Source organism: Bombina bombina, chromosome 4 (assembly GCF_027579735.1).
Source record: "Bombina bombina isolate aBomBom1 chromosome 4, aBomBom1.pri, whole genome shotgun sequence".
NCBI lineage: Eukaryota > Metazoa > Chordata > Amphibia > Anura > Bombinatoridae > Bombina > Bombina bombina.
In genome coordinates, this window is record NC_069502.1 from 1,045,902,790 (window position 1) to 1,045,927,335 (window position 24,546).

Sequence of the window (24,546 nt, forward strand, 5' to 3'; positions counted from 1 at the left end):
TGAGACCACCACCTCAGGCCCAGCGGTCTAGTTCAGCACTTAGGAACCATTTATACAGCAAATAGGATGTAGTTCTGACCCACAAGTACTTGTGCAGTCATATCTATAAGTTTCAAGCCAAGATGCTGTATTTATCTGGAGTTATTTGGCAGTATATCAGAATTTCACCCAGAGCTTCTGATTTAGCATTCTATCAAGGCCGCTGCCTAGACACTCCCCTGTTCTAATTCCGGAAGTTCCTAGTACACACTTCAACATAAGTAATTAAAATGTAATGAATCTGTGTAACATCAGATTACTAGCTCAAATTAAAATGGCAACAATTGACAAACATACTCTCTAACAACAACTCACTATTGACGTGAATGCATTAAGAGTTCTGAAATTATGAAAAAATGTAAATAAAATAAAGTTACCTAAGAAAGATAAACAGATTACATGATAAATGTATTTTATATGGGCAAGTTAAAAAAAAAATATTGCTTATTTGCCCATAAAAATGAAGAGAGTTTATGACTTTGTGAAAACGTATATGTCCGGCATAAAAAATCAGTTTGTGTTTTACTAAAATTGTCATAAAAACTTCACAATAAAAGAAAGCAGTTGTACAAAGCAGAACAGGCTAGCTTGTTGGTAGTCAGTTATACAGAAAGGGCTAGCTTGTTGGTAGTCAGTTATACAGAAAGGGCTAGCTTGTTGGTAGTCAGTTATACAGAAAGGGCTAGCTTGTTGGTAGTAAGTTACACAGAAAGGGCTAGCTTGTTGGTAGTCAGTTATACAGGAAGGGCTAGCTTGTTGGTAGTCAGTATACAGGAAGGGCTAGCTTGTTGGTAGTCAGTTATAGAAACATAGAATTTGACGGTAGATAAGAACCAAAAAGGCCCATCAAGTCTACCCATATTACATGTTACTTTTTCCTTAGGATAGCCTTATGCATATCCCAGGCATTTTTAAATTCCTTTACAGTCTTTCGGCTAGATTACGAGTTGTGCATTAGGCTTAAAAAGCAGCGTTGGCCGGTCCTAATGCTGCTTTTTAATGCCCGCTGGTATTACGAGTCTTGCAGGTACAGGTATATTGCTCACTTTTTTGGCCAGACTTGGAAATACTGCAAATCCACTTACGTAAATTGCGTATCCTCTTTTTTCAATGGGACTTCATAGCCCCGGTATTACGAGTCTGCCAAAAAGTGACCAGTAGACCCTCTCCTGTCAAGACTGGTACTGCATTTTAAAGTCAGTAGTTAAGTGTTTTACACTACAACGCCGTAGCCTAAAACTCTTAACTAAAGTGCTAAAAAGTACACTTACACCCATAAACTACCTATTAACCCCTAAACCGAGGCCCTCCCGCATAGCAAACACTAAAAGAAATTTTTTAACCCCTAATTTGCTGAACCGGACAACTCCGCCACTATAATAAATATATTAACCCCTAAACCACCGCACTTCCGCCTCGCAAACATTAGTTAAGTATTATTAACCCCTAATCTGCCGTCCCTAACATCGCCGACACCTACCTACATTTATTAACCCCTAATCTGCCACCCCCAACGTCGCCGCCACTATACTAAAGTTATTAACCCCTAAATCTAAGTCTAACCCTAACCCCCCCTAACTTAAATATAATTAAAAGATATGTTTTAATTATAAAATTAATCTAAATAAAATTCATATCATTAACTAAATTATTCCTATTTAAAACTAAATACTTACCTTTAAAATAAAGCCTAAGCTATCTACAATATAACTAATAGTTACATTGTATCTAGTTTAGGGTTTATTTTTATTTTACAGGCAAGTTTGTATTTATTTTAACTAGGTAGAATAGTTAGTAAATAGTTATTAACTATTTAATAACTACCTAGCTAAAATTAATACAAATTTATCTGTAAAATAAAACCTAACCTAAGTTACACTAACACCTAACACTACACTATAATTAAATTATTTCCCTAAATTAAATACAATTAAATACAATTAAATAAAATTAGCTAAAGTACAAAAAAAACACTAAATTACAGAAAATAATAAACAAATTACAAGATTTTTAAACTAATTACACCTAATCTAATTCCCCTAACAAAATACCCCCCCCCCAAATAAAAAAGCCCTACCCTACACTAAATTACAAATAGCCCTTAAAAGGGCCTTTTGCGGGGCATTGCCCAAAAGTAATCTTTTAAAGTAATCTTTTACCTGTAAAAAAAAAATTACAAATCCCCCCCAAAATTAAAACCCACCACCCACACAACCAACCCTACTCTAAAACCCACCCAATACACCCTTAAAAAAACCTAACACTAACCCCTTGACGATCACCTTACCGGGAGGAGTCTTCATCCAACCGGGCCGAAGTCCTCAACGAAGCCTGGCGAAGTGGTCCTCCAGACGGGCAGAAGTCTTCATCCAGACGGCATCTTCTATCTTCATCCATCCGGCGCGGAGCAGGCCCATCTTCAAGACATCCGACGTGGAACATCCTCTTCATCCGACGGCTGTTCTGGAATGAAGGTTCCTTTAAATGACGTCATCCAAGATGGCATCCCTTAAATTCCGATTGGCTGATATAATTCTATCAGCCAATCGGAATTAAGGTAGAAAAAATCCTATTGGCTGATGCCTGGAATATGCTAGGCATATTTATTTAGATTTATTTAAATTATATTTGTTAGGGGGTGTTAGGTTTAGTGGTTAATAAATTTAATATAGTGGCGGCGTTGGGGGCGGCAGATTAGGGGTTAATAAATGTAGGTAGGTGGCAGCGTTGTAGGGGGCTGCAGATTAGGGGTTAATAAGTATAATGTAGGTGGCGGCGGTGTAGGGGCAGCAGATTAGGGGTTAATAAGTATAATGTAGGTGGAGGTGGGCTCCGGGAGCAGCGGTTTAGAGGTTAATACGTTTATTTAGTTGCGGCAGGGTCTGGGAGTGGCGGGATAGGGGTTAATAACTTTTATTTAGGTGGCAGCGGTGTAAGGGCAGCAGATTAGGGGTGTTTAGACTCGGGGTACATGTTAGAGTGTTAGGTGTAAACGTTCCCATAGGAATCGATGGGATATCGGACAGCAGCGAACATAAGCTTTCGCTGCTTTCAGACTCCCATTGATTCCTATGGTATCCGCCGCCTCCAGGGTGGCGGATTGAAAACCAAGTACGCTGGGCAGGAATAATGGTGAGCGTACCTGGTAGAAAATTGATAACTAGCAAAAGTAGTCAGATTGTGCCGAATTAGCATTCGGAACATCTGTAATGACGTAAGCATCGATCTGTGTCGGACTGAGTCTGGCGGATCGTATATGTTACGTCACTAAATTCTACTTTTGCCGGTCTGTAAGGTTTGATAACTAAGGGGAATTAGGCTCGCCACAAATATGCTGCGGAATTCCAGCGTATGTGCGGTTGACGGCTTGATAAATAGATGCCAAAGTAACTATTAGTTATATTGTAGCTAACTTAGGGTTTATTTTACAGGTAAGTATTTAGTTTTAAATATGTATAATTTAGTTAATGATAAGAATTTTATTTAGATTTATTTAAATTATATTTAAGTTAGGGGGGTTATAGTTATACTTATGTTTAGGGGTTAATAAATTTAGAATAGTGGCGGCGACGTTGGGGGCGGCAGATTAGGGGTTAATAAATATAATGTAGGTGTCGGCGATGTTGGGGGCAGCAGATTAGGGGTTAATAAGTATAATGTAGGTGGCGGCGATGTCCGGAGTGGCAGATTAGGGGTTAATAGTTATAATGTAGGTGTCGGCAATATCTGGGATGGCAGATTAGGGGTTAATAAGTGTAAGATTAGGGGGTTTTAAACTTGGGGTTCATGTTAGGGTGCTAGGTGTAAACATACATTTTATTTCCCCATAAGAATCAATGGGGCTATGTTAGGAACTAAACGCTGCTTTTTTGCAGGTGTTAGACTTTTTCAGCCGGCTCTCCTCGTTGATTCCTATGGGAAAATTGTGCACGAGCACGTTACACCAGCTCACCGCTAACGTAAGCAGCGCTGGTATTGGAGTGAGATGTGGAGCAAAATTTTGCTCGACGCTCACTTTTGTCTGTTAACGCCGGGTTTGTAAAAACTCGTAATACCAGCGCTGTCTGTAAGTGAGCGGTGGGCATAAACTGCTCGCTAGCACCGCACCCCTGTTACCGCAAAACTCATAATCTAGGCGTTTGTGTTCACCACATCAAATGGAAGTTTATTCCATGAATCCACCACCCTTTCTGTAAAAAAATGCTTCATCATATTCTCCTGAATCTGCTACCCTCTAACCCCTTGTTTTGGCATTTATTTTTTTGTGAAAAATGCTCTCAGCTTCTATTTTATTAAGTCCCTTCATATATTTGAAGGTTTCTATCATTCACCTCTTTCCCTTCTATCCTCTAAGCTATACATATTTAGATCATAGAGTCTTTCTTTGTATGTTTTATATTTTACACCATGTACCATTTTAGTATCCCTCCTTTGGACAGCTTCTAGTTTATTTATATCTTTCTGAAGATATGGTCTCCAGAACTGTACACAGTATTCCATATTTGGTCTAACTAATGATCTGTAAAGTGGCATAAGAACCTTGCTATTTCTGCTAGTAAAACCTCTTCCAATGCAACCAAGCATTTGACTGGCCTTGCTGGCTGCACTGCTGCATTGTGTACCAAATTTTAAATCATCTGAAATAATAATTTCCAAGTCCATTTCTTCTTTAATTACAGTCAGTAATGTACCATTGAGACTATAATTGGCCTTTGGGTTTTTGGATCCTATATGCATAATTTTGCTCTTGGTAATATTAAATTTCAGATCCCATTTATTTGACCAGTCCTCTAGTTTATTAATATCACAGTTCATTTGATCAACTCCTGCTGGAACATCTACCCTGTTACAAATGTTTGTATCATCAGCAAACAAGCAAACCTTCCCCTTAAGCCCACTTCCAATATCACTTATGAACATGTTAAACAAAACAGGCCCAAGAACTGACCCTTGGGGAACACCATTAGTAACTGATGCCTCATTTGAATGTACTCCATTAATTGAAACCCTCTGTCGTCTATCTTTAAGCCAGCATTCTACCCACTTAACAATCTTAGCATCTATTCCAAGGCAATACGTTTTGTGAATAAGTTTGTTGTGTGGGACGGTGTCAAATGCTTTGCTAAAGTCTAGATATGCAACATCTGCGGCTCCTCCCTGGTCTATTATTTTAGTTACATGGTCAAAGAAATCAATTAGATTAGTCTGGCATGGTCTTCCAGCAGTGAAACCATGCTGTCCTTTGTCTTCTAAGTTGTTTGTCTGAATGAAAGATACAAGTCTTTCCTTTAAAAGAGTTTCCATTAATTTCCCTGCAATTGAGGTCAAACTGACTGGCCTATAGTTAGCGGAATCTTCCCTACTACCAATTTTATGAAGAGGGACTACATTGGCAATTGTCCAGTCTTTTGGACCAACTCCTGTTAGAAGTGACTGATTAAATAAATCAGCTAATGGAGTAGCTATTACGGATCAAAGTTCTCTTAGAACCCTTGGATGAATATTATGTGGACCCACAGACTTATTTACTTTTATTTTTGATAAAGCCATTGAAACCTCTTCCTCTGTAAAAAGAAAAATACTACTTACATTATTATTTACAGTAAAATCTCTTAATAGAATCTCACTATCTTTACCGTCTGTTGTAAAGACTGAACAAAAGTAATAATTTTAACAGTTTGCATTTGTTTATTTTCTTCCACTACTCTATCATCATTCTTGAGTCTAACTATCCCTATGTTAGTTTTTCTCTTTTCACTGATATATCTAAAGAAGGTTTTGTCACTGTTTTTTACAGATTGTGCTATTTTTTTCTTCTGCATCAGCTTTAGCCTTTCTGATTAACTGCTTTGTCATCTTTTGATAGGTTCTCCATTTTTCTTTATTCTCTTCTGAGCCAGTGAGTTTGAATTTTTTATAGACTCTCTTTTTTGTCTTAACTGCATGTGCTACTTCTCTTGAAAACCATATTGGTTTTCTTTTTCTTTTACTTTTACAAACAAGCCTAATACCATGTTTAGTTGAATCTAGAATAGCATTTTTAAAATATTCCCACTGTTCTTGTACTCCTGTAATCTGTGCCATCCCTTTTAGGGATTCATCTAGGTATCCGCCCATGTAAGAAACATCAGTTGATCTAAAATCTAAGACTTTTGTTTTACTATGGTTGCACAGTACCTTTGCCTGAATATTAAACCATACAGGCTGATGATCACTAGAGCCTAAGTTCTCACCCACAGACACCTTAGATACTATATCACTGTTTGTAAGTACTAAATCTAATATAGTTCCTTTACGTGTTGGTTCTTTTACTAGTTGTTCAAGAGATTCCCCTTGTAAAGATTCCAGGATATATTTACTTCTAGTTGATTTGGCAAAAGGTACTTCCCAGTCTACATCAGGCATATTAAAGTCCCCCCACTACTATAACATTGCCCTTCATTGTAATTTTGGCTATTTCATCAATGAATAAATTGTCTGATGCTTCATCCTGTAATTGTGGTCTATATACTACTCCTATTCTAAACACATGTTTTCCTTCAGTTTCTATAGTTACCCAAACACTTTCTACATTGTCATTTTTTTCTACAATTTCAGTTACTTTAATATTGTCTTTCACGTACAGAGCAACTCCACCCCCCTTTTTTCCTACTCTATTTTTTTTAAAACAAGATGTAACCAGGTGTGACTGTTTCTCAGTCGTGAGAGTCATTGTACCATGTTTCTGTTATAGCTACTAAATCCAATTTATCTTGAATCATTATTGCAGTAAGTGTAGGTAATTTACTTACTAAAGCATTTGCGAGCATTTGTGTATATTGCACGTAGAATATTTCTAGAATTCTCAAATCCTTTTACATGGTCAGTACAACCCATGCCTACATTATTCAAAGTATTATTCCTAAAAGTAATGTTTTTTTTTCTTAAATAAACAAGAATCTAAAATTTGGTTTACTATCTTGTCATGCTCTGGGGGACAGATTGGTATCTTAACTCTGTCCCCCTTCATTAGTTTAAATTGCTACTAATAAAGTCTTTAAATTCTTTACTCAATACTCCTGTCCCTTTAATATCCAGATGCAAACCATCCTTCTTATACAAGCTGCTATCAAGCCAAACAGGGCTTTGATGGCTAACAAAACCATATCTTCTCTCCCTACACCACCTCTCTAACCAAGAGTTAAATTCTATAATACGCTGCATTCTTCCTTCTTCCTGTCCATACACAGGTAAAACAGCAGAAAAGGACACAGATGCAGCCACATGATCTAAACAACTTCCTAGTTTAAAAAACTCCTTTTGCACAGCAACAACATCATTTCTAGCCAGATCATTTATACCTAGGTGAACAATAAAATCTAACTCACTGTGTTTTCTAGCTGCCTTAACAATTCTTGAAATACGATTTAAATCTCTGTGAGCGGTAGAATCTGGAAGACATCTAACCTCTCTCAAAACTCCTTTATCATCATCTATCTGTACATTTCTTAAATGGAGTCACCTATTAACAAGGTCTTACAGAAATTAACCTTTGCAGATCTTACCTTGGATTTCTTGTTTGCAGATTCAGACACCAGAAAGGGCTAGTTTGTTGGTTATACAGAAAGGGCTAGCTTGTTTGTAGTCAGTTACACAGAAAGGGTTAGCTTGATGGGGTTAGTTACACAGAAATGGCTAGCTTGTTTGTAGTCAGTTACACAGAAAGGGCTAGCTTGTTTGTAGTCAGTTACACAGAAAGGGCTAGCTTTTTTGGTAGTCAGTAACACAGAAAGGGCTAGCTTGGTGGGGTCAGTTACACATAAAGGGCTAGCTTGATTGGGTCCGTTACACAGAAAGGGCTAGGTTGTTGGTAGTCAGTTATACAGAAAGGGCTAGCTTGTTGGTAGTCAGTAACACAGAAAGGGCTAGCTTATTGGTAATCAGTTATACAGAAAGAGCTAGCTTGTTGGTAGTCTGTAATACAGAAAAGGCTAGCTTGTTGTTAGCCAGTTATACAGAAAGGGCTAGCTTGGTGGTATTCAGTTACACAAAAAGGGCTAGCTTGAGGGGGTTAGTTACACAGAAATGGCTAGCTTGAAGGTAGTCAGTTATACAGAAAGGGCTAGCTTGTTGGTAGTCAGTTATACAGAAAGGGCTAGCTTTTTTGGTAGTCAGTTACACAGAAAGGGCTAGCTTGGTGGGGGTCAGTTACACATAAAGGGCTAGCTTGATGGGGTCTGTTACACAGAAAGGGCTAGGTTGTTGGTAGTCAGTTATACAGAAAGGGCTAGCTTGTTGGTAGTCAGTTATACAGAAAGGGCTAGCTTGTTGGTAGTCAGTAACACAGAAAGGGCTAGCTTATTGGTAATCAGTTATACAGAAAGAGCTAGAGCTTGTTGGTAGTCTGTTATACAGAAAAGGCTAGCTTGTTGGTAGCCAGTTATATAGAAAGGGCTAGCTTGATGGGGTCAGTTACACAGAAAGGGCTAGCTTGTTGGTAGTCAGTTATACAGAAAGGGCTAGCTTGTTAGTTGTCAGGTATACAGAAAGGGCTAGCTTGTTGGTAGTCAGTTATACAGAAATGGCTAGCTATCTGGAGCAGTAACACAGAAAGGGCTAGCTTGATGGGGTCAGTTGCACCGAAAGGGATAGCTAGCTGGCGCAATAATACAGAGAGGGCTAGCTAGTTGGTGCAGTAGAAGTAATGGATTGTGGACTCTCATCATCATGAAAGAAATTAATTTATCAGTTAAGCATAAATTATGTTTCTTATTTTATTTGTGGCATTTATTTGTGAGAGCTGTAGTTGTTGCTAACAGTGAGTAAGAAATGAATGTCTAAAATATATTTATGTTAGTTTTAATATAAATATAAACTATTTTTACCTCAAAAATGTGCAAAAATATGTTTAACATTCATAATGGTGAGTCTTATTCATGGCAGAAATGTTTAGGTTTAATGTGCCATTGACTGCACAATAGACCAAAAAAAAAAATACAGCCAAAGGTATTAAAGACATTACAGTCCAAACAAAACATGTTTGCCTGCAGGCTATACTTTCCTATTCCACATGAATCACATACATATGTCTATGTGTCACTATGCTTCCTCATTTTCTCTTCTCCATAACACCACAAACATAAAACTAAGCTGTCCTTATGATGGTGACTTTAACATGTGCTGCATTGTTGAACCATTTACAAACTTAGACACATTGTTCTTATTTCCTAAAGTCTACAGCACAGGTAAGGTTGGTGAAGCATAAGGTGTTCTCTGGCATGCTGTTACCTGCACTGATAACAATTCTGGTTGGTGCCAGACATGCTGGGCGGGGCTCAAAGCAATGTGAGTTTTAGAGCAGCTTTTCTCATAGGATGACTCGTTCTCTCCCTCCCTGTCTTCTTCGTCACAACTTGGTGGAGGTTAAGAATTTCTGTTAACAACCAACTACTTATTGCTCACTCGGGAATCTAGGTGGGCGCTGCACAAAGACCAAAAGGTGAGTCAAATCAAGATGAAGGTACCTGGGCATGGGGAATGTTGGTTGTGAGTAAGAATACACTATGGTACAATTGTAACAGTGTGTTTGTGTATCACATTTAATGCTGTAAATGCCAGTGTAAGGAAGGTATGTACTATATATATATACTGTGTATATATATATATATATTTATATATATATATACTGTATATATATATATATATATCTGTCATGTGCATTATTGTAAGGGAATAATTATCAGGGGGAAACCTTAATAATCATAATACATGATAAATAATCATAATAATCATTTTATGGTAATCAATAGAAATATAACAGTTGGTCAGTTTATATTTTTACATGTTCTTTATTTCACAATTGTATGGAGTTTTTTTCTTGTTTATCCATCAAATGAAAAGAGAGATAATATTTCTTTAAAACATTTCAATTAAACACATTTCTATGTTAAATTTGGATTATATAAAAATGTTATTTATTTTTGCATGAAAAAAACTGTTAAGATAAAGCTGTTTATTTTTCTAGTGAACAGGAAGTGTGCATCTGTGTGCACCTGGTTATAAGGATTGTTTGCTCACGGGATGATAAGTAGAAATCCCAGTGCGCACCTCACAAGCATAAAAACAAATATTAGTTTATTTTTATTATTTTTTTGTCTTTACAGGAACATCTGCTTAAAAAATGTAACATTTTATAATTACCCATTTATATGCAACATTTATATTTTGTGTCCCTTTAACATTTTCTTCTCATTATTCTGTATGCTTTGGAATGAATACTACACATGTATAACTTTAATTCTTTGTAAAACAGAGACAGGTTTTGCATCCATTTTCAAAATGTTTTATTCCATATATTAAAGGGATATAAAACCCCAAAAATGTCTTTAGGCAGAGCATACCATTTAAAATTAAAAAAAGGGCCGGATAACAAGTGGAGCGCTAATTAAAGCCCCTGCTCGAGCGTTAATTGTGTTAGATTTAATTTTTTTGCACTCGTCGGCTAACGCTCGCATTATGAGTTGATTAAACAGACAAGTGCAAAAAGCAGGATTTACAATATAGAGTGCGCACTCTTCTATTCCCCACTCTCGCGCAAACCTGAATGCATATTTTTATGTGCGCTAACCTAACATGAAAATATAAATATTCCATATTCCAATGTTCTTCACATGCAAGAATATGTTCTATATATTTATAAATAAATACCTAGGTAGGCATCTGGTGCACTACATGACAGGAAATAGTGCTGCCATCTAGTGTTCTTGCAAATGGATAACATTCTTGCAAAACAGCAAACATACCTGCTTTTTAACAAAAGATAGCAAGAAAAAAGAGAAGTAAATTAGAACGTTGTTTCAAATTGCATGTCTGAATCATGAAAGAATAGAAAATGAGTTAATGGGGCCTATTTATTAAAGGTCTTGCGGACCTGATCCGACAGTGCGGATCAGGTCCGCAAGACCTTGCTGATTGCGGAGAGCAATACGCTCTCCACATTTAACATCGCCCCCTGCTGACTCGCGGCAAATCGTGGCTGCCAGCAGGGAGGTGTCAATCAACCCGATCGTACTCGATCGGGTTGATTTCCGGCAATTCCTGTCCGCCTCATCAGAGCAGGCGGACAGGGTTATGGAGCAGCGGACTTTAGACCGCTGCTTCATAACTGCCGTTTCTGGCGAGTCTTCATACTCGCCAGAAACACGGGCCCACAAGCTCTGTTCGGAGCTTGATAAATGGGCCCCTTTGTCTCTGAGAGGAGACTTAATCGAAGTATTTTTTTATTTATTTTTTTGTAAATCATTGTTGTTTTTGTTTAAACAATAAGCAATTTGTGGGTTTCACACTTTACAGTAATAGTCAAAAAACTACACTGATAAAGACTTCATTAATATGTATACTTATGATAAGTACAATAAGCCTAATTCTGAGTGTGACAAAGACTAAGTGCATTGTATTGTCACATTGTTTAATTAGTAACTTAGATATAATATCAGGGTGAATATTGTATGTGTCAAAGCAAATCAGGGTGAATATTGTATGTGTCAAAGCAAATCAGGGTGAATATTGTATGTGTCAAAGCAAATCAGGGTATGTGTCAAAGCATGATGATTATTATTATTTGTTATTACTACAAATTTACTATATAACATAATGCAAACTCTTTCTGGCAGTTCAGGTGTTAACATTGCAGTAGACCCATATATAGAGTACACACAACACACCCACACTTAGATGATATGAATTTCCTTTCATCTGAACTGCAGAGGCCTTTGAATGGTACAAGCAGAATTGATTGATAGGCAAGTGAAAGCATGGAGTTTAGTTTGTTAAAGGGACATGAAGCACAAAAAAATTATTTCATGATTTAGGTAGAAGATGCAATTTTAAACAACTTTCCAGCTTACTTCTATCATCAAATTTGCTTCATTCTCTTGGTATCATTTGTTGAAGGAGCAGCAATTGGCTACTGGTTTCTAACTGAACACATGGCTGAGCCAATGACAATCGTTATATATATGCAGCCACCAATCAGCAGCTACAACCTAGGTTATTTGCTGCTCCTGAGTTTGCCTAGATAAATCTCTCAGCAAAGGATAACAAGAGAAGGAGGCAAATTAAACAATAGAAGTAAATTTGAAAGTGTTTTTAAATGTTTTTCTCTGTCTAAATCATGAATGTTTCATTATGACTTTACTGTCCCTTAAAATAATGTAATTTAGTGTCATTTAAACATGGGTAGAAAAAAAACAAGTTTCCACTTTATCTCATTAGTTCTTCAGTAGGTTAATTGAACAATTCAGTTCCTAAAACTGCAAAAGTCAAACTGTCTCCTAATGTAACAAACCTGCATAAGTACCACAGAAACTGAACAAATTAAAGGGACAGTCTACACAAAAAATGTTCTTATTTAAAAATATAGATAATCCCTTTATTACCCATTCCCCAGTTTTGCGTAACAAACACAGTTATATTAATATACTTTTTACCTCTGTGATTACCTTGTATCTAAGCTTCTGCAGACAGCCTCCTTATCTCAGTGCCTTTGACAGACTTGCAATGTATTCAATTAGTGAAGACTCCTAAATAACTTCACGGGAGTGAGCACAATGTTATCTATATGACACACATGAACTAACACTGTCTAACTGTGAAAAACTTTCAAAATGCATTGAGCTAAGAGGTGGTTTTCAACTGTTTAGAAATCAGTTTGAGCCTAGCTAGGTTTAGCTTTTCAAAAATACCACCAAGGGAACAAAGAAAATTTGATGGTAAAAGTAAATTGGAAAGTTGTTTAAAATTGCATGCCCTATCTGAATCATGACAGTTTAGTTTTGACTTTACTGTCCCTTTAAACTGTAACATTGTGGTAACTGGAAAATGGTGAGACAAGAGAGGTTTCAAACTGTTTGTGCATTGTTTGAAAATATTACTCGGGGGTATTTCTCATTTTATGTTTCTGTTATACAGAATTTGTTTTATAAAAACTGCTGTGACTGCCTCTGCCTAGCAAGCAGCAACTTGCTTCCCTACAAGGCTGAATGTACAAAGTTCGCCCTCGGGAGAGAGATATTGCAGGTTAAGAAAAGGAATGTAGATAAACCTGATGTGAGCTGTGCCTGACATTCCTTACAGTGAATTCAGAGAAATGTATACAGATATTTCAGCCCAGCAAATGAAACTTTGTTTTGTTTAATGTGATTGGCATCTCATGTATTAGTACAGCAAGGAACAATGTTCTAAATGCACATTGTTTTACTTCTATAAATCTTACAAAACACATTAGATTGCAAGTTGTTTCATTTAATACAAGGAGATAAAAAGCTTCAGTAGTGAATTGCTGCTCCCTTAACAAAGGATACCAAGAGAATGATGCACATATGATAGTAGAAGCTAAGTGGAAAGATGTTTAAAATTTGTTGCTCTATCTGAATCCTGAACTAAAACTTTGGGGGTTTACGTCCCTTTAAGTAAGTAGGAGTCTAACTGGAAATGAAAGTTTTAAATTAATACTATTAGAGTTAGTTTCAGACTCAATCTGCATAATTACCTATGCAACATTATGTTACAGCTTGGCAAACTTTTTTATGATACTTTAGAGCACCGTTTTTTAAACTTGTCCTAAGGCCTCCCTAACAGGCCAGATTTTCAGGATTACCTTAGATGAGAGCAGGTAAAAAAAACATTGGGTAGATTACTAGATTTGCGGTAAGAGCTGCTCGGTAATAACTTGCAAGTTATTGTCACTGCTCACTTACCTACAGCGCTGGTATTACAGGTTTACAAAAACCCGGCATCAGCAGGCAAGAAGTGAGCGTAGAGCAAAATTGAGCTCCATACAGCACTCCAATACCAGCGATGTGGTAAACTGCGGTGAGATGGTTTTACGTGCTTGTGCACGATTTCCCCATAGACATCAATGGGGAAAGCCGGCTGAAAAAAAGCATAACACCTGCAATAAAGCAGCGTAAAGCTCCGTAACACAGCCCCATTGATTCCATGGGGAAACTAAATTTATGTTTACACCTAACACCCTAACATCACCCACCTACACTTATTAACCCCTAATCTGCCGCCCCCGACATCGCCACCACCTACCTACACTTATTAACCCCTAATCTGTCACCCCCAATGTCGCCGCCACCTACATTACAGTTATTAATAAAATAAAACCTAAGCTAGCTACAATGTAACTATTAGTTATAATGTAGCTATCTTAGGGTTTATTTTACAGGTAAGAATTTAGTTTTAAATAGGAATTATTTAGTTATTAATAGTAGGTTTTATTTAGATTTATTTTAATTACATTAAAGTTAGTGGGTGTTAGAGTTAGATTTAGGGTTAGGGGTTAATAACTTTAGTATAGTGGAGGCGACGTAGGGGGCGGAAGATTAGGGGTAAATAAATGTACATTACAGTTATTAACCCCTAATCGGCCGCCCCCAACGTCGCCACCACTGTACTAAAGGTATTAACCCCTAACCCTAACCCCCACTAACTTTAATGTAATTAAAATAAATCTAAATAAAACCTACTATTAATAACTAAATAATTTCTATTTAAAACCAGGGGCAAAACTACAGGGGGTGCAGAGGTCGCAACTGCGACTGGGCCCCTGAGGGTGGGGGCCCAGCTTAAAAAAAATTTTTTTACATAAAAAACATTGACCTACCACTGCCTCCCCTGATATCATGTAAGTGTGACATGATGCTTCACTAGTGTGTCTGACTGCAGGGGTTCGTGTTTCTGTTTTACCCATTGGTGTTTATGCGTGTGTGTGTGTATATGTGTGTATGTATGTATGTGACTGTGTGTGTATTTATGCATGTATGTGTGTGTGTGTATGTTTGTGGAACCAGCAAATTACAGACCTTGTTACTACAGCATGGGGGGGCGGGGTGTAAACAGTGTCTATACAGTACCACTATATACAGTATGGGGGGCTGGACCATGTCACTGACTACTGTGGTCACTTTATAAAGTACTGGGATGGGTAGGATGAGGCCAGCCATCTCACCAACAGATTACAGACTGTGTCACTAACTCACTATATACAGTACTGGTGGGTTAAACAGTGTCACTATATACAGTAATAGGGGGTCAGACCATCTCACAGACTGTGGGCACAGGGTACCTCCTTTCGCAGACGTAATCTGATTCACATTTTTTTTCTGTGTTAAAGAAAAAGAAAAAAAAAGATATGTATTAAATTCACCTTTTTTTTGGGGGGGGGCCTTCTTAGATTCTTGCACCTGGGCCCTGTGGTTTCTAGTTACGCCTCTGTTTAAAACTAAATACTTACTTATAAAATAAACCCTAAGCTAGCTACAATATAACTAATAGTTACAATGTATCTATCTTAGGTTTTATTTTTATTTCACAGGCAAGTTTGTATTTATTTTAACTAGGTAGACTAGTTAGTAAATAGTTATTAACTATTTACTAACTACCTAGTTAAAATAAATACAAAGCTACCTGTAAAATAAAACCTAACCTGTCTTACACTAACACCTAACCTTACACTACAATTAAATCAATTACATTTATTAAATACAATTAACTAAATTACAAAAATAAAACCACTAAATTACACAAAATAAAAAGCAAATTATCAATTTTTTAAACTAATTACACCTAATCTAATAGCCCTATCAAAATAAAAAAGCCCGCCCCAAAATAAAAAGAAAACCCTAGCCTAAACTAAACTGCCAATAGCCCTTAAAAGGGACTTTGGTGGGGCATTGCCCCAAAGAAATCAGCTCTTTTACCTGTAAAAAAAATACAAACAACCCCCCAAATAAAATCCTAACTAAAAAAACCTAAGCTCCCCATTGCCCTGAAAAGGGCATTTGGATGGGCATTGCCCTTAAAAGAGCATTTAGCTCTTTTTCTGTGCCCAAACCCTAATCTAAAAATAAAACCCACCCAATAAACCATTAAAAAACCTAACACTAACCCCCGAAGATCCATTTACAATTTTTGAAGACCCGACATCGATCCTCAACGAAGCCGGGTGAAGTCTTCATCCAAGCGGCAAGAAGTGGTCCTCTAGATGGCAGAAATCTTCATCCAGACTGCATCTTCTATCTTCAAGACATCCGGCGCGGAGCGGCTCCATCTTCAAGACATCCGGCGTGGAGTATCCTCTTCTGACGACGGTGACTGAAGAATGAAGGTTCCTTTAAGTGACGTCATCCAAGATGGCATCCCTTGAATTCCGATTGCCTGATAGAATTCTATCAGCCAATCGGAATTAAAGTTGAAAAAATCCTATTGGCTGATCCAATCATCCAATAGGATTGAGCTTTAATCCTATTGGCTGATCCAATCAGTCAATAGGATTGAGCTGGCATTCTATTGGTTGTTCCAAACAGCCAATAGAATGTGAGGTCAACCCTATTGGCTGATCCAATCAGCCAATAGGATTTTTTCACCTTTAATTCCGATTGGCTGATAGAATTCTATCAGCCAATCAGAATTCAAGGGACACCATCTTGGATGACGTCACTTAAAGGAACCTTCATTCTTCAGTTGCCGTCATCAGAAGAGGATGCTCTGCTCCGGATGTCTTGAAGATGGAGCCACTCCGCGCCAGACAGATTAAGATAGTGGGTGTTAGAGTTAGATTTAGGGTTAGGGGTTAATAACTTTAGTATAGTGGCGGCGACGTTGGGGGCGGCAGATTAGGGGTTAATAAATGTAATGTAGGTGGCGGCAAGGTCGGGGGCGGCAGATTATGGGTTAATAAGTATAATGTAGGTGTCGGCGGTGTCAGGGGCAGCAGATTAGGGGTTAATAATATTTAACTAGTGTTTGTGATGCGGGAGTGTGGCGGTTTAGGGGTTAATATGTGTATTATTATATAACGCTGCTTTTTCACTCATACTGCAAAACTCGTAATCTAGCCACATGTTTACTAATCAATTGATTATTTCACTTGTGCTCTAATTCAGATATCCTCAAAATCTGGCCTGTTATGGAGGCCCAAGGACAGGTTTGAAAATTGGTGCTTTAGACATAAAAAGCACTACATTTGAGGATACAATCTTATTTTTTTTACCAGCCATACTAATTATCATTTATCTCAGTAGTGTATTGCTGCTATGGAGTGAACTTTAGCTATGTGTTTATAACCCATTTGCCAAGCATTTATGCAATAATAAAATGATCTAACTCATCAGGTCATGTGCTTTTATGTCCTTTTAAACTTTCTGATAAAATATTGTCTGGTCGGGAACTCTAAGCAAATTACCAGATAAAGTTTCAAGATCTTGTCTAGAACTATACATTATTATATCCATTCAGAGCTTGATAAATATGCCCCAAAGTGTGAGTTTTCAGAGGTGTGATAAAATAATCATCCATATTTAATATTTTTTTTCTAAAAGTTAAATTACATTTTTAGGTAAATTATTTATATCAGCAATGAAGTACTGTGATGCAAAATATCTGCACAGTAAACATAACTTGCGCACCCTTGTGGGTGCTATTTCACCTTTTTCTCCAGCTACCCCACTAAGGGTTCGTTTCCATTGTAAATAATTTTGAGCGAGGTCGCTAAACAAAAACAAAAAAAAATGCTATCTGAAGGCATTAAGCTTATTGACAGTTTCCATCATTACTGGCAGCCGGGTTCCAGCTGCAGAGAAAAATGATGCATCCCATAGAAAATAATAGAAGCCAAAAAGAACAAAATTACATCCGGTTTCCATTAAACACACAAATGTCAGAAGCTATCAATAAAGTCTCATACATTACTGCATGCAATGTAAAAGAGGAAAATAAGCTTGTTGAGGCCTAGTTCTCATTGAGATATAAAAGTTAGCAAACAATGCAAGTTTTTCACTTTATAAATGTATTTATGTTTGTAATAATTTTGTGCTCCCCCGGGAATGTTGGAATTATGTTTTTAATTATAGTTCATTATTTACTTAAAGGGACATGCCACCCACATTTTTTCTTTTATGATTTAGAAAGAGAAAGCAATTTTAAACATCTTTCTAATTTACTTATATTATCTAATTAGTTTTATTCTCTTGATATTCTTTGATGAAAAGCATATCTAGATATGCTCACTAGTTGCTGATTGGTTGCTGCACATAGAAGCCTCGTGTGATTGGCTCACCATGTGCATTGCTTTTTCTTCAACTAAAAAAATTGCAAAAATGAAGCAAAATAAATAATGGAAGTAAATTGTAATGTTGTTTAAATTTCTATTCTCTATCTGAATCATGAAAGAAAGATTTTGGGTTTAGTGGCCCTTTAAATATAAATATATAATCATGCACATAACTCCAGACCTATTCCTGGAGCAGCACTAAATATTAAATATATAAATACCTTTAAAATTAAATTAAAACCGCAAAAAATGTCACCCTGCAACTAATTACTAATTTTTTCCCTCTCTAGCCGATCCTAGGTAAGGAGTAATATTTTCCTACCTTGTTACGTTTTCCTAACTATGTAACGCTTTCGGCCACGCCTACAATAGACTTGCAAATACCCTTTGCACGCATGCGCTCACTGCCGCAGTCGGCAAATTATATAGAATACCGGTGCATCCACAATTTTTGCACTAGCTGGGGACATCAAAATTCCAGTGTCAAAAAAAGGCTTCCTACAACTATGTTCTTTTATTCTGTGTATTCAATATTGTTACACTGATTTCTTTGATTAAAGGAATGAACATATTTCAATAAAGCAGATATAGGGGCATATTTATCAAACTCCGTATGGAGCTTGATGCCCCATGTTTCTAAAGACCGCTGCTCCATAACTTGTCCGCCTGCTCTGAGGCCGCGGACAGAAATCAACCCGATCAAATACGATCAGTTTGATTGACACCCCCTTGCTAGCGGCCGATTGGAAGCGAATCTGCAGGGGGCAGCATTGCACCAGCAGTTCACAAGAACTGCTGGTGCAATGATAAATGCTGACAGCGTATGTTGTCCGCATTTATCGATGTGCAGCGGACATGATCCGCTATATCTGATCGTGTCCGCTTGCACCATAGTAAATAGGCCCCATAATATAAACATTTACAAACATTCCCTTTCATGATGAAACACTAATACATTTTGTAACTATTTATATTATGTCTGCTTTATTAAAAAACGTTCACTCCTTTAATCAAAGAAATCAGTATAACAATATTGAATATATAGAATAATAGAACATAGTTGTAGGAAGCCTTTTTTGGCACTGGTATTTTGATGTCCCCAGCTAGTGCCAAAATTGTGGATGTACCGGTGTTCTGTAATATTTGCAGACTGCGGCAGTGAGCGCATTCGTACAAAGGGTATTTGCAAGTTTATTGTAGGTGTGGCTGTACGCGTTACGTAGGTAGGAAAACGTAACAACGTAGGAAAATATTACAGAACACAGGCTCTAAGCGTAACTTTTATAATGTATGGTCGGTGTTCTATCAGAATCTGCTACCTCTGACTCCGCACACTCTGTATTACGTAATCACACTCCACATATGTTAAATAGGAATGTGTGGAATGTGATTATGTAAATCAGCAACATGTGCACTCAGAGGTAGCAAATTCTGACAAGGAACTTGTGTCAGACTTTGCTGCCACTACTAGATGCGTGCATGCTCAGATGAAATGGACTGTGAATACTGTGAAAAAAAATTAAAAGTGCATACAATATATATATATATATATATATATATATATATATATATATATATATATGACACAGTTCAATCACTTGTCACAGTGATGAAAAATGCAAAGATGAAAGCACATTGTCGCAGTTTTCATCACCGTGAGAAGTGACTGAACTTTGTCCTATGTATGTGTGTGTATGTATATATGTATGTGTGTGTGTATATATATATATATATATATATATATATATATATACGTTGATTGGAGTAGCCATGTTAGTCCACAGATTTAGATATCAAAATAACAAGAGTATTGCATTGAGCAATGATACTTTTTTTATTGGACTAACTATACATTTAGAAGTTGACAAGCTTTCGGAAGAGTTCCTTCCTTTATCAAGTCTGAAGCAATACTGACCAATTCAATGCAATTTACAGATTATATCTTATAACACAGAATAGCTAAGAAGACAGAAAGTGCAGGGAGAGGAGGAGGTGTCGTAAAAATCATGAGGGGGGCTTAGGTAACAAGCAGACAGTGTCCAGTGTAGGAGAACAGACAGGGGAAATATATAGCATATACTGACATAAAGTTATATATCAACATTGAATCAATATCTATAAAGATGTGAAATTGTATATACAGGGGGAATACAAAAGTTTAAAAAAGACCTGTGTACCTATGTATAAAGAATGTGGAATATACAATGTAATTTACTAAATGAAAGTACATTACAAAATTTTTTGATAATGTGTTAAGAATCCAGAGTCCACATTTAGTCCAGAATTAAACAAGTTGAAGTGCATTATCATTTTCATTTCAAAGGTTTTTCTTTCCATGGTGTTTTTGAAGTTGCCTCTGAGAATTTTGATTTTGAGGTTTTGGATGGAGTGGTTAGGTTGGGTAAAATGGTGACCAACAGGGGTGCAGTATTTTGTTTCACAGTGGTTTTTGATTGAGTGTCTGTGTAAGTTCATCCGAAGGTGCAGTTTTTGGCTTGTTTCTCCAATATAGCATCCCACTTCACATGCAGTGCAATGTATCATGTATACCACATTTGCAGATATATATGAATATGTATCAATCAGTCAATTGTAGCGGCAGCAAAATCTAACACAACTTCCTTGTCAGAATCTGCTACCTCTGTGTGCTCATGTTGCTGATTTACATAATCACATTCCTGTTTAACATGTGGAGTGTGATTATGTTATACAGAGCATGCGCAGTCAGAGGTAGCAGATTCTGACAAAGGAACAGATTTTGATAGAACACCGGGTTACCATAGCAAAAGATATGTTATGGTGCGCTTTTTGAGAAATCCAACATCGGATGGGAGAGTTAATACTCTGCTAACTTACACATACACAAATAGACAGCAAAATATTTAAATGGAAACCTGGTGCTAGATTGAAGTCGTAAATTACTTTTAGTTGTCGACAACTTCAGTAGCTTACAGCTCCATTTTTAACAACTCAGTGGAAACAATCACTAATTTGGCCATTTTGAAATAGCTATACACTCAATACATTAAAGGACTAAAATGCATCACATACAAGAAAGAAGTACAAGAAACGCAAAAAAAAATAAACTAAGGGACACTGAACCCAAATTTTTTTTCTTTCAGGATTCAGATAGAGCATGCAATTTTAAGCAACTTTCTAATTTACTCCTATTATCAAATGTTCTTCATTCTCTTGCTATCTTTATTTGAAAAGCAAGAATGTAAGTTTAGATGCCGGCCCATTTTTTGTGAACAACCTGGGTTGTCCTTGCTGATTGGACAGAACCAATAAAAAAGTGCTTTCTATAGTTCTGAACCAAAAATTAGCTGGCTCCTTAGCTTAGATGCCTTCTTTTTCAAATAAAGATAGCAAGAGAATGAAGAAAAATTGAAAATAGAAGTAAATTAGAAAGTTGCATAAAATTGCATGCTCTATCTGAATCACGAAAGAAAAAAATTTAGTTTAGTATCCTTTAATTAAATCATTTTATAAGATTACATTTTGCTTATTGTCCTTTTAAAGGAAGATGCTGCAATCATAATATAAAACATAATAATGCATGGTAAAAAAAAACTCTCTTCATACAATATTTATTTCGCCTCTTGTCTTGAAATTTTACTTTGTAAATTGTGCATTTTCCAAATCTCACAGGAACTGATAGAGCATACTCCAGGCTATACAAGTCTAATCATAACTGGCCTCAGCTTAGAGGAGATAAAATTAAAATACAAAACTATTAAAGGGATATGACACCAACATTTTTCTTCCATGATTCAGATAGAACATGCAAATTGAAACCATTTTCCAATTTACTATTATATAATTTGCTTTGTTCTAATGGTATCCTTTGCTTAAAATCATCAAACCTAGGTAGGCTCAAGAGCAGCTGGCACTTCTGAGAACTAGCTGCTGATTGGTTGTTCCACATGTTCCTCTTGTTATTGGCTCAACCTGTGTGCTTAGCTAGTTCCCAGTAGTTTATTAATCGTCCTTCAACAAAGGATACCAAGAATTTGAAAATGAAGCAAATATGATAGTGGAAGTAAATTGGGAAGTTGTTTAAAATTGCATGATCTGCCTGAATAAGGAAAGAAAAAATAATGTCCACTTTGCTAATTAAATGACAGTTTAATTGCTTTTAAAACATTTATTTTGTATGCAGACCTTTTTAAATGTAGTGTTGATATGTACTTCACATAATGTACATAACAAATGTGTTTCAAATCTCCAAAAATAAATATGTTCTTTTTCTTTGAAACAACTCCATGTTTAATTCAATGCATTTTATGCCTGTTGTGTTACACTGAAGTGTCCAGTAAATATTTTCACCTGGAATCTTTAGTAAACTCCTATGTTGTATTTATTTTTGTGATACCCTAGGCACCCCCACTAGACAACCAGGGATCATTCATTTGTAATAAAATTAATAAATAACATATTTGGGGAGCATTGGAGTGGGGGATGTATCATGGCATAGAGCAGAACCAACTGTCACATTTGTGCCCCCCCCAGTCCTGCTATCCATAGGCACAGGTGTGAAATATGTGCCTGGCTCGCTCACATAAGCACAGAAGCAGTAAGGCACTCTTATAAGCTCAGTCACTGCTGTATTTTTACACAGTCCCTAGTAGATTCCTGTAGTCGGCACCTCAGTGCTTCCTGTTCTTTAGTAATGTGCCCTCTTCACTTAGTAGCTGATAGTACCATGACACTGATGACATGTTTAATATGATGTCATATCTATCATTATTATCATTTATTTGTAAAGCACCACCAAATTCTAAAATACTGATGCAGTCCTTTTTATCCTATTATAGTCGTACTTTTGCTTCAGTAGGAATAGCTTCTCTAACATTAGAATATTATGTTATCACTGAATATTTATAAAAAATAGAATACTTCCCATACATCCCAACATTTGTCGCAGGTTTATAGGACGTGAGGCTTAGGGAAAAGTCAGGATGGTTTGTGAGTGGAGTCATGGCCACCTGGAACAGAGTAGAGATGGTTTATGGGCAGAGTCAGGGTAGTGTGGGCAGGGTAGGACGGGTAGGGCACCTAGGGGCAATAGTTTGGTGTTTACAAGTTTCATTTTCTGATAGTTGGACATTTATGAAGAAGTGTGAGGGAAGCACAGCTGGACAAAGCTCCAAAACTGGGACCATCCCACAAAATGCTGGACTGTTAATAGTCATTATTTATGATCATGTTCTGCCTATTTTAAATGGAAATTTCTAAGGTGTCCCTACAATTCAGCCTATTCTTTCCTTTACTCCTCTTTATCACTCTCTTGCTAAATCCTGCCACTTGAATGCTGTTCAAATCAGCCTTTTCTCAGCTTCTTAGGAATTACTGCCACCATTTTCTTTGTGGTGTACATCTCTATGTTCTATTACCACCTCAGTGTGTTTTAATTGCTTCTGCCCGATTCATCCGCCATGCTGATTCTCTGTTGTTACTCTGTGCCAGACCAATTACTGGGTTCCTGTATACTCTATAATTTGACAATTCTATACCTTTTGTACAAATTCCTCTTCAACTCTGCTCCTTTGTGCACATTTTCACCATTTCTATATATGCACGCCTAACCAACTTCTTCAGTTTGGTTCTGACAAGCACCTCTCACTCCCTTTCATCATTTCCTCTCACTTGCTCATACAGGTCTCCTCTGATGCCACTCCTGTCCTACTAAACTGCTTACCTTACTCTGTCAGATTCTTCCCCATGATTCAATGCTTTAAATCTTAAAACTCACATATTCAATGCTGCCTAACATCTTATTTTTAAAAATTTTTCCCCACTTATGTGTGACTGTCATCCAAAATGCAATCCTCTCATCATGTAGTTTCTTCCAAACTCCACTTAGAATGTTAGGTCCCTGGGAGTAAGGCCCTCTAATCCTCCATTTTAGGGCCTCTAGTTATCAAAGCGTCTACTGAGAATACGGCTGAAATCCGCGTCGTACTTGTCGCGAGGTTGCATCGCCGTAGTTATCAAAGTGTCAAGATCGGAAGAGTTAGAATTTTTTGACGTAACATACGATCCGGCGCTCTCAATTCGACGCTGATCGTTGCGACTAGAAAACTTCTGGAAATCTTGCGGAATTCTGTGCTTTCCCCTGTTCTTCGACACAATTAGAAGCTTTCCGAAAGTTATCAAAAAATTATCACTTACGCTCGCGTCTTATCCGACGCAGTGTACCTAGTTTTAAATCCGCAGCCTTAGAGGTCGCGGATGCTATAGTAGTCAATGGGAATCGGAAAACAGTAATCTTATGTTCGATGCTGCTAGGGTCAAGCATATCACCTAATAAAACTCAATGGAAATCTTTATTAAATATGTATACCCTTTTATAAATACCATTCCATTCCTACAATTCAAATATTGTAAAAAGAAAAGCACATTCACAC

At 37.0% G+C, this 24,546-nt stretch overlaps 1 protein-coding gene across 2 annotated transcripts in view; it reads left to right on the forward strand.

The window, feature by feature from the left end:
- Positions 1–9,185: 9,185 nt before the first annotated feature.
- Positions 9,186–24,546, forward strand: part of FERMT1 (FERM domain containing kindlin 1) — a 144,783-nt gene continuing 129,422 nt past the window's right edge. Inside the window, exon 1 of one of the 2 annotated variants that reach the window (XM_053712175.1) lies at positions 9,186–9,263. The gene's annotated coding sequence lies outside the window, so the exon portion shown is untranslated. Of the gene's footprint in view, positions 9,264–9,396; positions 9,518–24,546 lie in introns of those variants that run through there. The other variant, XM_053712174.1, reaches the window with a different exon arrangement.